The 14,894-nt window shown below is 40.6% G+C and overlaps 1 protein-coding gene across 1 annotated transcript in view; it reads left to right on the plus strand.

Annotated features, from left to right (window-relative positions):
• The window catches only part of cntnap5a (contactin associated protein family member 5a), a 267,130-nt gene that overhangs the window by 144,869 nt on the left and 107,367 nt on the right, over window positions 1–14,894 (plus strand). The gene's annotated exons all lie outside the window — the stretch shown is intronic.

Genomic DNA, 14,894 nt, shown 5'->3' on the forward strand with positions numbered 1-14,894 from the left:
TAACCCTAACCCTAACCCTTAGACTCACTTTTTGGGTATTTTCTTTTTTTTCAGTTCCTTTGGCATTAAATTGAGACACAGAGTCAAATTGCAGCCTGTAAAATGTTCCGACGTGAGCCTGCATTGTTAATATGTTGATGCCGGCGCATTTTCTTCAGAACAGGCTGAAAGTCTGACATCTTGTCCAATCGAGACAGGCGCGCTGACAGGATCGTCCAATTAAAGCGCAACAGAACCTCGGTCCCACCTTTCCTGGCAGAGGACTCAGCTAACAAGCTGCTCCCTGCTGTCCTGTGTGCCATCCAGTCCCTCATTACCGAAGGGCTCGAGAATTGGATCAGCAGCCCGGCCGGCGCCGCCGCGCCTGCATGAAGCCCAGAACATGTAGAGGAAGGAGACAAACACGTTAGCTGCCATCTTCTCTTGTTTTTTGCCCCGAGGGGAGTCGCTCCGTGTTAGAATTCAAACCTCCTCCGTTCAGACTGTTTACTGTCAGCAGACAAACAGGGTGTTCAGACCCGTCTGAAGCCTCCATGGCCACATTACAGTCTCAGGACTCAGAATCTAAAGTACTGAAAGAGAAATAAAGCAGCAAAACAAAAACATTTTCTTCAGTAAATTCAGTAATTAAATGCTATGAAGATCATGACACAGTACAGTCAGTCTGTCTGTCTGTCCAGAGCGGGGCTGTCCTCAAAAAATGAATCCGAGACAGGTGAGGGAAGCCACCAAGATAACTGTCATTTAGTTAGATTTACTGTGGGGTGCTTATGGTGTCACATTTACCCAAAATTATTTCTGATCTGTGATCTTGAAATAAATTGCCTGCCTGAGAGATTGTGGCTGTTTGTGCAGAGATTGTGGAGGCGTCGCATCTAAACTGCATGTGGTCATTATAGATACCGGACAAAACTTTAATAATGGTGTTCTAAAAAATGGGACTGAAGCCCATGTGGGGCAGTTTCTATTGTTGCCAGCAGACTTCCAGCCATCCCATCAATGTGTAAAAGAGTGTGGAGTGGGCCAGACCGGCAAACACGGCCACCATGGACCCATCAATGTGGGTAAAGTTATCACACCATCAGTACCTGCTAATTAGTGCTAACAGTGTGAATTTAAAAATACTAGAAGACAGACTTCGTTTAATGGTCAGTTGCCATAATTAAGCACACAGGAAGCTGTATTATTTCAGTTATTTTAATACAATACTCAGAAAAGACAAACACGGCCAAGTCCACTGCAGCTAGCAGCCAGTGCTAGCAGGTCCCGTGGCACACAGCTGTCACTCAAACTGACTACATCTCTAATTAGTCGTAGCTTTACAGTGCATCCAGAAAGTATTCACAGTGCTTCACTTTTTCTACATTCATGTTACCACCTTATTCCAAAATGGAGTAAATTAATTTTCCCTTAAAATTCTACTCACAACACCCCATAATAACATAAAATCACTCTGTAACTTGGTTGGCTTTAAAAGGCTCCACAAAAATAATCTAATTACTTGTAATATCCTGGGGTGCACATAACTGGTACTCATGGTGCTCGTGTGCGCTAAACATCATTGATGCACAGCAGAGGGAAACACTTTCCTACAATCTGTCACTGCTTTCCTCTTATGAAGTCCTTCCCTTGTGTTTTCTGCTGCACATCATTTATTTTTAACAAAGTACCATGAGTACCAGTTATGTGCATGCCTGGTTATAGCATGATAAATTAGGTTTATCGATTTTGTTTTGTTTTGGGTTTGAGCATGGTGCACTGATGTTTGCATGTTTGTGTTTTGGAATTTTAGTTCAGTGATTAATTTATATTTTGTATTTGTTATCATGGGTATATGTATATTTTTATATACATATGTATAGATTTTTATTTTTTTTGTTACATGGGTGCATTGTTGGATTGTTTTCTTTGTAAGTTTACTTTGTTATTTTTGGTCTGTGTGTGCAAAATAAATTCATTCATTCGTATTATCACATTGGCTTCTATGGAATTGACTAACTTTTTCAGCCAAGCCTCAAGTAGCCATTCAAGGAACTGCAGTTTTTTTTTTTTTTTTGGCATTTCCGCATTGGCTTCATTTTTCCAGAGGAGGTGATGGTCTAGTGGTCTGGTTCAAAACCCAGCCAGACCAGAAAATCACTAAGGGCCCTTGGGAAAGATCCTTAATCCGCTAGTTGCTCCCAGTGTGTAGTGAGCACCTTGTATGGCAGCATCCAGACATTGGCATGTCTGTGTGAATGTGAGGCATCGTTGTAAAGTGCTTTCAGTTTCTGCTGCAGATTGAAAAGCACTACATAAATGCAGTCCATTTACCATTTTTCAGCAATGGAGGTTTCAGCTGGATGGCCATGAAGTCCAGTTTTGATGAAGGGGGTGTGATTTGCTACTACTGATAACACTAAGCCACCTGCATGCTGGATCACACCACAGAGAAATACACCACACGGCACACAAATGTCGAAGCTAATGCTTCCTCAGAATGCAGATGATCCTCCTCACCTGATTCTCCCAAAGTCACTGTTTGTTTGACAAGTCATGAAAACTCATTCCAGAAGTACTCAAGCATCCTCTGAAGAGACCTGGTACCTAACACATCCAGTCGTCACCTTGGTCACTGGTTAGAGTCCAAGTCTCACAACCATACTGTCAGACAGGCAGCGCCAGGACCCTCAAGACTTGGACCTTCATTAACCTGCAGAGGTATCGGCAGCACCGAGACACCTCATGACTCCATAAGATCTTCCCAGGCATCTCCGGATCTCAAAGACCAAGAACCCAGAGACGCAAGTGACGCTGCTAAGATATGTGAACCTTTCTTTAAGTTCACTGCATTCATTGAGTCCACGAGGTCTTTGACAATCTGGATAATTGCAAATGTAGACAATCAAATTGCTCATTCAGTTTCTTCAGTACTATGATCAGATTGTCCACTTCTTCTGCAATGAATGTAGCATTGTCAGTAATCCTTTCCTCACACATGGGGCACCTACATTTTCTGGACTCCACCAGTCCATCAAATCATGGAACAGTGTAGGAGCCAGAGCAGATCCCTGAGGAACACCAGAATTAATTGGAATTGAGTCACAGATTCTGATGCCACTCCAACCAGCATTCACAGTAACCGCGTTTAGGCTGGCGGTGATGTTCAACAACCTATTCCTGATCCAACAACCTGTTAAACAGCAGCTCAGTTAACAGAGTCACACATTTTGCAAAAATAGCAAAAAGGAACTACTGCCAATTATCCTGCTTGGTTTTACTCAGCGTTCCCAGAACCAGGATGAGACTACAAATAATAAACTTCATTGGACAAATGATAAAACAGCAGATGAGAAGAATGATTAGAATTTACATACAAATAAAAGCAGCATATAACTAAGAACAGATGTTAAAGCAGTAACCTGCACTGTTATTTTTAAATTATTCAGTAAAACATATTTACTAACTCTTCATCCCAGTTGAGCCTCAAAATATAATGAGTTCGAATCCAGGTCAGACCAACACAGATTCTCAAATGTTGGGAAAACTGAGTTTAATTAAACTGCTCAAAATTATCACATACGTTACTAGTTGGCATAGAAGTTTTATAAAAAAAATTTTTTTTAAAAACGGTCTCAAAAAGAACAGAGAAAAAAAAAACTCCACAATGTCAAATCTGTCCAAAAGTTGAATTGGGCTGCAAGCATTGTGGGAATGTAGTCCCAGGACATCAGGCCATCCTTCCAAAGACACAGTCTTCATGAAATGGCAGTAATACACTCAGGAAGTACTATCAATTAATCAATCAACATTTATTTATAAAGCGCCTTACAGCACCGACTGGTGTCCAAAGTGCTTAACATTAAAAACACAAATTCACAAAAATAAAACATATATAGAATAAAATTTTAAAACAATAATATACATAAAAAAGAACATAAAAATAACAGAACATGTTATTTTTATGTACTAAAAAACCTTAATACGAGCGAAGCGCTGCGTAGCGCTGTGCAGCAGCGCAAAGCTCAATCTATGGTAGACAAAGGCACAAACCAGAAATGGCACAAAAAAATCTGCCCAGTGGGGACAAAGCCACAAACCGGACAACATTGTTGTAAAAAGCTACAAACCGATGGTAGATGAAGCCACAAACTGGAAATGACATGGTGAGATGTTCAAGAGCGTCGCTCCTTCATGTCTTCAGCATATACATATTACGAGTGAAGCACCACGCAGCAGCTTGAAGCTCGCTCATGGTACACTAAGTCCCAAACAGGAAGTGCCAAATTTTGAGTCCACAGTGAAGCACGAAATGTCAGATATTGAACAGTTCCTGGATCAATACTTCCTGGATGACAGTAGACGAGATCTCGTGGAATCTCGTGGGAATTCAGTGGCAAGTTCACACTGAAACAGGAAGTGCCAAATTTTGAGTCCACAGTGAAACATCAAATGTCAAATGTGCTTAACTTTGGAAAGTGTTTTTTTTTTTTATTTCCCCCTAGTTTTGATGTTTTTTTTAATTAACCTGTTCTTTGGTATGTTGTTTTTACTGCTGTATTTAATCCTCTTTAAGCTTTCTGTGTAACTTTTTGTTTTTCTCATTAAGAAAAAGGTACCTGCCTCTGAGCGTGCGTAATGAATTGGGTGTGCTCCTAGAAAACTCGTGTATTTCAGCTACACCGTTGTAAGAGACTGACTGAGTAAGAGTAAAGAGTGATGACAGTATTTTTTAATTATTATTTGAACATATAGACCCTCGGTCAAGTGATCTCCTGCATACCACAAAACCAACTGATCTGAGAAACGACACGAGACAGTAGATTAACCCTACATACAGCCCTCCATCACAAGCGCAAACACAGTGCAATTGGGCATGACAGTCACACAACGGGTCAAAGATAAACCTTTCATGTAGATGTACAGTGGTCCCTCGTTTATCGCGGGAGTTACGTTCTAAAAATAGCCCGCAATAGGTGAAATCCGCAAAGCAGACAGCGTTATTTTTTATAATTATTATAGACGTTTTAAGGCTATAAAACCCCTCACTATACACTTTATACACTTTCTCAAACAGGCATTAACATTTTCTCACTTTTCTCTCGTGTGTAAACACTCTCAAAGTTCAAACCTCAGTAGAAAAATAACATCAACTGTTTTCAGGCCCAAACATTTGTTTGAGAAATAAAAATGGAACGTTTTCCTATAAATAATTATGATGGCTTTTAGAAATAACAAATTTAATTTTAACGATCAACCTATGAGGTTGGACACATAAGAAATTATTAATAGTGACTCACCAGTATTTCACAGTTCCTCTGATCGCGCCTCTTCGTCCTGGCGCCGCGCCACTGTCTCGCCTTTTTCCATTCACACCTCGCTGCAGGTGTCTTTTTCCAAGTGAAGAACACAGTTATGGGTAGTTGTTGGCGCCCTTTTTTTCTTCTGGGCGAGAAGATTCTTATAAACAGACACACAGAACACAATGCGCGTGCTCTCCCTTCGCGGTGCCGCAACAGGTGTCCCGTCATCTCGACAGAATACCGACCTGCTTGATGAGGACACAGAGCACAATGCGCTGTAAAAAAACAAACAAAAAAAAAGCATGCAAAATTGGACTAAAAAAATCTGTGAAACTGTGAGGCACTATATTTTCCAGTACTTATCTTTCTTTCTTTTTTATTTTTATTTTTGATAACTCTCACATCCGAGGGGGCGAGGTTGATGATGTGAGGGGGCGTCGCCCCCAAATGCCCCCTCGTGGCGCCGGGTCCGTTTAGCCATGCTTATGCTTCCCAGAAGCATTCACTGAAAAAAAAGTTTGAAGGACCTAAATTACATGATGAGGACTCTTTTCCAGGTATGTGAGATGCAAATAAAGAAAATGTTTAAAATGAGGGAGGGGCAGCAAATGATGATTTCTAGCCATGCTAATGCTCTTCAGAAGCATTTACTGAAAGACCTAAGAAGGACCTAAATGACAAGGTGAGATGCTGAAGAGCTTCGCTCATTCATGTCTATGACATATACATATTACAAACTTTAGATTAATGTGATGTGCACATCAGGATTCAGCCATCATAAAACAAAATGAAGAGAAAAACGAAAAAAATAAATAAATAAAAACAGCCACAGTGAAACCCTCATTAAGTCCTAACGGTTGCCATCTACTCAAGTTATGAACCCAGAAAAGTTTTCATTTCTGTCAAAATGACTCCTCTATGTAAAGTAACTCACTCTGTGCCACAAGGAGAAAAGACAGGAGATGATAAAGATTATTAAAATAACAGGCCACAAGATCATTCACATCTTTACCTCAAATAGAACTTTTTTTTTTTGCTCATTAACAGATATATGACCCACATACACACACACCCGTGGGAAGTGGGGATGCTGGGGGAGCTGCAGGACCCCCTGCTGGAAAAACAGACAACAGTACACCCCACCAGATGACAAAAATATAATCAAATAGATTAGTAGAGGTGTTAAAAGATTTGAAATGGTTTCCCTGTTGTTATTTACTAAAAACAAAATAATGTTTGATGAACGTTTTGAGAATAATAGACAAGTATTCTAAAACACTATATCTTTTGCTGGAATCTGGTGAAGTTAGTTGCAACACGTTTTATAGCTTTGGCTGATTTTGTCATGTGGGGTGGTTATGTTTGATCAGTATGTTCATGCTATGCCTGGTTATTATGTTCTGGTGGTGGTTTGCTTAGTGTTTTGTTAACTGCAATCTCTTGTTGGGTGGTTGGGATTTGGATGTGTCTTGTTCCCCTTATTTGCCACACCCTTTTCCTGGTTGTTCCTCCACACCTCTTCCTCATTTTCCCTAATCACTCTGGTTATTTAAGCCCCCTGTTCACACCCATGCCTCACCAGTTCGTTGTTCCATTGTGTCATCATTCCAGCCTTTTGTTTCTAGCTCTAATTGTGTCTGTTTTTGCTTAGCCGTGTTTTTGAACCCTTGCCTGTTTCTGACCTTGCTTTTGTCTCATGTTTTGAAAGCTGTTGCTGATTTTGGCTTGCCTTCCTGTGTACCTATCTTGGCTAGAATACCCAGTAAAATGCTTTTTATTCACAACACTCCAGAGAGAGTCTTACATTTTTGTCCAACCTTTTTGGGTCCAGGTCCTTGACAGATTTGTTGATGCTGATCAGGTGTGTGTCTCTGTAGAAATATGAGCCATGTCACAGAGGGGTTTAAAAATATAGTACATTTTTGCCATTTAAATATTGTGTGTAAGGCTTTTTGGATCCATTTTGTTAGCTATTGCGGGAAGCAATAGCACCTCCTATTCAAATTCTCTTCCATGGCCATGTCCAAGGATGTCAAAAGTAATTTGTTCTCCTGAGCAGTTACCACAAGGGTATGTCCTTGTTTGACTGGAGTGAGAAGAGTCAATTTCAATTTCAATTTATTTTCATTATATAGCACCAAATCACAACAGAGTTGCCTCAAGGCGCTTCACACAAGTAAGGTCTAACCCCCAGAGCAACAGTTGTAAGGAAAAACTCCCTCTGAGGAAGAAACCTCAAGCAGACCAGACTCAAAGGGGTGACCCTCTGCTTGGGCATGATACAGACATAAATTACAGAACAATTCACAGAACAAATATACAGGAAATGCTGTTGGCGCACAGGACAGGAGGATCACCAGCACAAATACAACTCCCATCTCTGGACAGAGCTACACCTTAAACAAAGAGAAAAAACAATCAGGCATCAGAAAGACAAGAAATACAGTGTAATTTGCCAGCATTAACAACAAGAAAAACAGAAGAAATACTAAGGTGATCGCCGGCCATTAGCCCTAAACTTCACTAAAAGAACCAGAATTTAGGTAAAGTTGAGGCTGCGGCACGCTCAGTTTACTAATAAAATGAATTAAAAGAGTAAAAAGCGTAAAACAAACCATACCAGTATGCTAGACATATGAAAGGGAAAATAAGTGCGTCTTAGTCTGGACTTGAAAGTCTCCACAGAATCTGTTTTATTGATGCAGGGAGATCATTCCACAGAACAGGGGCACGATAAGAGAAAGCTCTGTGACCCGCAGACTTCTTATTCACCCGAGGGACACATAGTAGTCCTGCACCCTGAGAACACAAATCCCGGGCCGGTACGTAAGGTTTAATTAGGTCAGCTAAGTAGGGAGGTGCCAGTCCATGAACAGTTTTGTAGACTAGTAGCAGAACCCTAAAATCTGATCTCACTGGGACAGGACGTCAGTGAAGAGACGCCAAAATGGGTGTAATGTAGTCGAACTTTCTGCTTCGTGTCAAAAGTCTGACTGAAGCAGTTTGAACCAATAGGAGAGCTCTAATGCTAGACTGCAGTAAACCAGAAAATACAACATTGCAGTTGTCCAATCTAGAAGAGATAAATGCATTGATCAGGGTCTCAGCATCAGCCATAGACGGGATGGGACGAATCTTTGCTATATTTCGCAGGGGGAAGAAAGCAGTCCTTGCAACATCTCTAATGTGAAGGTCAAAGGACAATGTAGGATCAAAAATTACCCAATGGTTCCTCACTTTGTCGGTGTGAACCTAGGCTGACCATTAACTGGTAAAATTGATGCTGATGTCTCACTGGACCAAGAACCATCATTTCAGTTTTATCAGAGTTTAAAGTTGGAAGTTTCTACACATCCAACTTCTCACTGATGCAAGGCAATCTTCTAAGGATTTATGTGGAATGAGATTACCAGCAGTTATCAGCATGTATAACTGAGTATCATCAGCATAGCAGTGAAAGGTAATCCCAAAACACCATAATATGTGCCCAAGGGGTGCTATATAAAGGGAGAAAAGCAGGGGACCTAAGACGGACCCTGTGGAACCCCAAATTTTCATGTCACTAAGGTTAGAGGTAGTGTTACTGCAAAAACACAGTGAGAACAACTGGTCAGTTATGACATCAGCTATGCAAGGGCACTCCCGTAATCCCAAAATGATTTTCCAGCCTATCAAGTAGAATATGATCTACAGACTCTGAGTCTGTTTCATGGGAGGAAAAATGTTGTGACACAAGTTAGGTCCTGTTTTGTAAAGGAAAAGCAATGAGCACAGATGGGAACCCTGGTTCATTAAAGTCCTACCACGTTTGATCCTTCAACCTGCTAAACCAGTGATTCCATTGAGTTCAGGTCAATGATCTAATCAGTGAAATCACCTGTTTTAAGTGCACAGGTAGAAATAAGATGTGGTTGGACTTTTGCTCACAGAAGCTGGAGGTAAACACCTCTGGTGATGAGTCTTGGAAATGTTCGGTAAGAGCTGGATCTGTGGCTAAAATATGCCAAAGGTTAAGAATGGTATTACTGACAATGTGGCCTGAGGACTGTGGGTAGTAATACAAGAATGTCATGTTTTCTTTATTCTTTAACCCCGCCCCATAAAGGTTTGATCTGGCTGGAATTAGGCTTCTAAGAAGTTTCATACAAACAAATAAAAACAGCATATAACCAAGAATAAATTCTAAATCCGTTGGAGGAACATGCTCCATTTTTTTTAATGATTTGTACTCAGTCTGTGCCCCCCCCCCTACAAGTAAATCAAAGTCAACTCATTAGATACATTTTTGGTCGGGACAGAAAATTATAATTTTTAAAAAAAATTGAAAAAGATGTAATGCTGGTTCCCGCTGTTTTGTTTGAAGCCGGTTTTGGTTTTAGGATAACGGCTCTGCTTTGTTAAGAGGATGAGAAGATTAACCTTTATGGGACATAATCTTCTTTCTGCTTTGCCAAATCAAACTTCATGACTTCAGTAATGGCGAGTGTGCATTTCCGCGGACCGCCGACTGTAATTTCATGACCTGTGCGAGCGCCCCTGCACACAGTAGAAATGGCTTGATGGTAATTAAACCAATGGCTGCAACCGGATCTGCGCGGTGGCCCGCGCGTGCCGCCGCAATTAATGGCTGAGAGAGAGATGTGAGTGTATGAAATTATAGATGCACGCATGAAAGACGGCAATTATGTGAAACTGGAGGAGGCCCAAGGAAGAGACTATTAATCAAAAGAGCGTGGTTTGGAATTTCCTTGAAGTGCTTATCGCGTTCAGACCCGTAAACACGCACCGTCTCCTCAATGTGACAGTAACGCTTTTTATTTTTAGAGAAAGCTCTTGGATGCGACATCACACAAACGAAATCAATAAAAAAATGTTAAAACACTCTGAAAGGTGTGTGTTTTTTTGTTTTTGTTTTTTACATCCAACGCCAGTATTAATAATGAGATGAAATGGAAAAAGAATCAAGCGGCGCTGCAGAGCTTTAGTGATAATGAAAAGATCAGGCCAGCAAAGCGACAGGCTGCATCTTCACACAATCACAAACACCTCCAGGGTTCGTCTGACCTTGTTTTGCCGTCAAGAAATCCTCCATCATTCAGTATTTTAGTAATCGCTTTCTTTCTGCTCCGACAAATCAGCTTTCAGTGTAACTGCCAGTGCAGAATCGCCATCGGCAGGCTGACTGAGAACGCGGGAGCGTGTTCGAAGCGGAAGGATTCAAAGTCACCGTTTAAAAACTTCTTTATTCGACAGATCGCTCATCTTAGATGACGATTAGAGCCATTTTTGGACTCTGAGGTTTGGTTGTCTTTTTTTATACCGGAAGTGTTTAATAAAGTCTTGTAAAAACACTTGTAATTAAAATAGCTAAATAAATCAATAAATGGTTCTTTAGAAACCTTTCATCTGTAAATTAAAACCACCTGTTATTTCAGATTAGGTAATTTCTTGTTTAACATAAGGAACCTCAGACATTTATTTTTAGACAAATAAAATAACATGGAACTTGTACATTTCTTTTAAGTCTGGTAGATTATTTATATCTCATTTCAACCAGAAAAACAAACAATAAATAAATACAAATGTTCATTATAAATGCAACAGGAAATAATTCAACAATGACTGCAGTGTGACTGTAAAGTAGGATTCTGTGACAAACCTCATGATGAATTTTTGTTATATACTAGGTCTATTAGATAATAAACCGACCCTTTTATTTTTTTTAACTATATGGATTTGAATGACGTGCGATTCCACCAATCATGCTTGAACCCTCGTGCGCATGCGTGAGTTTTTTCACGCGTGTCGGTGACGTCATTTCCCTGTGGGCAGGCCTTGAGTGAGATGTGGTCCCGCCCTCTCGGCTGAATTCCTTTGTTTCACACGCTGCTCCAGACGGCGCGCGTTGCTTTATCAAAATTTTTTCTGGACCTGTGAGGAATATCCGAGTGGACACTATTCGAGAAATTAAGCTGGTTTTCGGTGAAAAGTTTAACGGCTGATGAGAGATTATGGGGTGTTTCTGTTGGTGTAAGGACTTCCCACGGAGCGGGACGTCCTGCAGCGCTTCCAGGTGCCGTTGTCGGCCTGTTTCGACCTGGAAAACATCCTAATTTAAGGCTTAATTCACCCAGGACGTCGTGAGAGAACAGAGAAGATTCAGAAGAGGCCGGCATGAGGACTTTATGCGGACATTCCACTGTTTAAGGACATTTTGTAATGAAAGACGTGCGCGCAAATTCGCTGAGTCGTTTCCGTGACGACTCGGTGAATCTGTGTGCGCCGCGACAGGAAAAACACCTCCGTGTTGAAAACCATTTCTAAAATTCAGGCGGCTTTTGATGCTTTCAACAAGTGAGTAACTGAGAAATTGTTTAACAGCTTGGGCATGTTCCAACTTGCCCGTTAAGGTTTCCAACGGAGGTGTTTTTCCTGTCGCGACCCCCCGCGGTCGGGTCGGTCGACATGCGACTCTGCCCGCACGTTCTTTCATTACAAAATGTCCGTTAACAATGGAATGTCCGAATAAACTCCTCATGCCGACTTCTTCTGAAAGTTCTCTGTTCTCTGACGACTACTGCGTCAACAGAGCCTGAAATGTGGAAGTTTTCAACTTGAAACGGCGAGACGCTGCCGCCTCGAAGCGCAGATCGCCGTCAGGCACCGTGGGCCGTCCTTACGGCGACACTACCAGACCAAAATCTCTCATCAGCCGTTAAAATTTTACCGAAAACCAGCTGAATTTATCGAATGGTGTCCACTCAGTTGTGCCTTACAGTTTTGAAGAAATTTTTAACAAACAAAGCAGCACTCTCTGAGCCATTCCTAAACAATGAAAAAAAACGACGAGAGGGGTGGACGACTCCTCACTCAAAGACTGCCCACAGGCGAATGACGTAACCGACAGGCGTGAAAAAAACTCTCGCATGCCCATGAGGGTTCAAGCATGTCTGATGTAATCACACGTGATTCAAATCCATATGGTTTTTGAAAAAAATAATAAGGTCAGATACTTTTTCTAATAGACCTCGTATAGTCATTTAAACTTGTAATTTCAAAATATGTAATTGCCTTTAATGTTATCAGGACAGATTTATTTTTCGTTTTATTCTTCTCTTCAAGAGTCAAGACAGAAGTCAGACTTCCAGAGCAAGAATTTTAGCTGAGGAAGCTTCTGTGATTTGAAGCAAACGTCCTCACGTCAAGCAACCCAGTCCAGTCGAAGATTCAAGCTTCTCTACTTATCAGGACAGAGTCATTTCTAAAATATGAATTTGAGCACAATAAGTGGAGAGCTTCTACTTGTGCAAATGTCTTTGGACTTTGATTTCGTGGACATTTTAATGATCCGTTCATTTATGTTAAAATATAAAATGAAAACAGCTTTTTAAAAATAATAAAATAGTTGCTGTTTAAAGAGCCTTTTATTTAGAAGCAGGTGATGTTCTGGTGGATTCTCGGGACCAGATGAAGGTCTCTTCTGCAGCTTTGAACTCTGGTGGTGTTGCTGAAGACACTTTTGTCCTGTTTTGAAGAGCAGAGATGTTTTTCTTTCGACTGGACTTCCTGGTGTTCAGCTCATCAATGGAAGTTGGTTGTCTGCACAGCAAATGTTCTTGATTGGGACAAATAAAAATATTTATTTAAATATAAGAAACACTAAACAGTTTATATATAAAAAAAGGGGGAAAAAAAAACGATGGAAAAAAACGCACGAAAAAATAAGTTATTTAAAGTTGAGTTTTTTGTGGTGTCTGAAAAAAAGCTGTAGCTTTATTTGGTAAAAATAAAAAAGACTGAACCATTTAGAAATTAAAGTGTCAACTCAGATCAACTGTGCTAAAAGGATAAGCTAATGTTAGCCGATCATTAAACCTTCACAGCAGTGCAGAAACATCACGTTTTACTTTTTATTTATCCTCACCTCAATAAAGCTGCAGAACTCAACTGGGACTTCGCATATATCCAAAAAGTGGGAGATTTCGGACTGAGTGGGTTTGTTCCATCACCCCGGCTGCCTGCCTCACTCTGCACAGTGATGATGCCTGAAGGCCGGCTTCTCCGTGCGGGTCGGCCCGCTGTTGCGGTTTGATCGATATCCCACCAAGCCGTCAGTCCTCCCTCGGTTGGCGTCACTCCGAAAAGTAGCTGGAAAAAAAAGCTTCTCCCCGCAGGGTGACGGGAGAATCGTTGTACTGCTGTTTTTTTAAGTTTTTTTTTTTTTTTTTTTTGTGGTTCAGGCGACACAAATTCAAGATGGCGATCGCTGAACTTTTTTCAGGTTGTGGAAACAGCCAGAGTGTGACGTGGCAATCTCCACCCCTTGCCCTTTCCGAAGCGACGCATCTGACGTCACGACGCATTGGAAACACACCAGCCTGGCGTTACGACGCATTAGGAAGCGTTAAAAGCATCGCTCTGAAGCTGCAGTGTGAAAGGCTCTTGACACTGCTTGAATAAATCGAGCTTGCCCTCTGCCGCACTGACAAAGCGCCAACCCTCAACCTATCAAATCGCTTGAACACAGACACAGCCCATATCCGTTTGTTTTAAAATTAATTACTTTAGTTAATTAATTTGGTTTATTTGTTAAATATGTGATATTATTGATAACTAATATTTTGCTATATTTCCAGTATTTCTTTGTCTTTCTTTTTTACTTTTATTTTTTGATAACTCTAACATCCAAGGGGGCGAGGTGATGACGTGAGGGGGCGTCGCCCCCTCGTGGTGCCGGGTCCACTACCACATCGTAAGTTGGTGCTATATAAATTCAAAAAATTTGAATTAAGCTCATTGAAGCTGTTTTCATCTGCAGACTCTCAGCTGCAAAGTTTGTTTTTTTTTTTCTTTTTTTTTTTTTTGGTGGGGGGGGGGGGCAGGACAACCACACAAGTGATGGTGATTGGCTCAGGAAGAGTAAAATTTCATGGTACGCCAACCAGAGGCAGAGGTGGGAGGGAGCTCACGCATAAATACAAACACACACGCACTCGCTCACACACAAACACAGACACACATGCAGCATTAACATTTTTAAACTGGAAATTCAGACATTATTTTCCCCTCACTGAGATCAAAGGCAAGAATGTACATGTCAACGAGCATCATTTAATTTTAGACGTGATGACCAGTTGAAGTGAAATAAATATTAATTCATTCATTCATTTTCAACCGTTTATAAGGTCGGGTCATGGTTCAGTAAATATAAAAATTTCTAAAATATCTGTTGTGTTAGTTTGTTCTGCTGTTATAAAACATAGTAATGATAGTATTTCACATAATATATTGTCTCACAGTTGTCCCACAGCAACATTAAAATACTCTAGTGAACAATGTTTACTGTTAATAATTTATTCTATTAAGTGTCCAATTTATTCTATTATGTGTCCATTTAATCCATTAAACATGTTTAATATTCAGTTTTATTATAAATAGTTGAACATTCAGTTGAATTTAAAGTCCCATTAAAAATTGTGTGTGGGTGTGTGTGTGTGTGTGTGGTGGTGTGGGGGGATCCAAATTCATTGATATATTTGAACTTTTTTTTTTTTTTTTGTAAATAATGCAATAGTTACTTTCCCCTAGGAACTAATTACTTTTATAATGCTG

This window comes from Thalassophryne amazonica, chromosome 14, assembly GCF_902500255.1.
Source record: "Thalassophryne amazonica chromosome 14, fThaAma1.1, whole genome shotgun sequence".
Lineage (NCBI taxonomy): Eukaryota > Metazoa > Chordata > Actinopteri > Batrachoidiformes > Batrachoididae > Thalassophryne > Thalassophryne amazonica.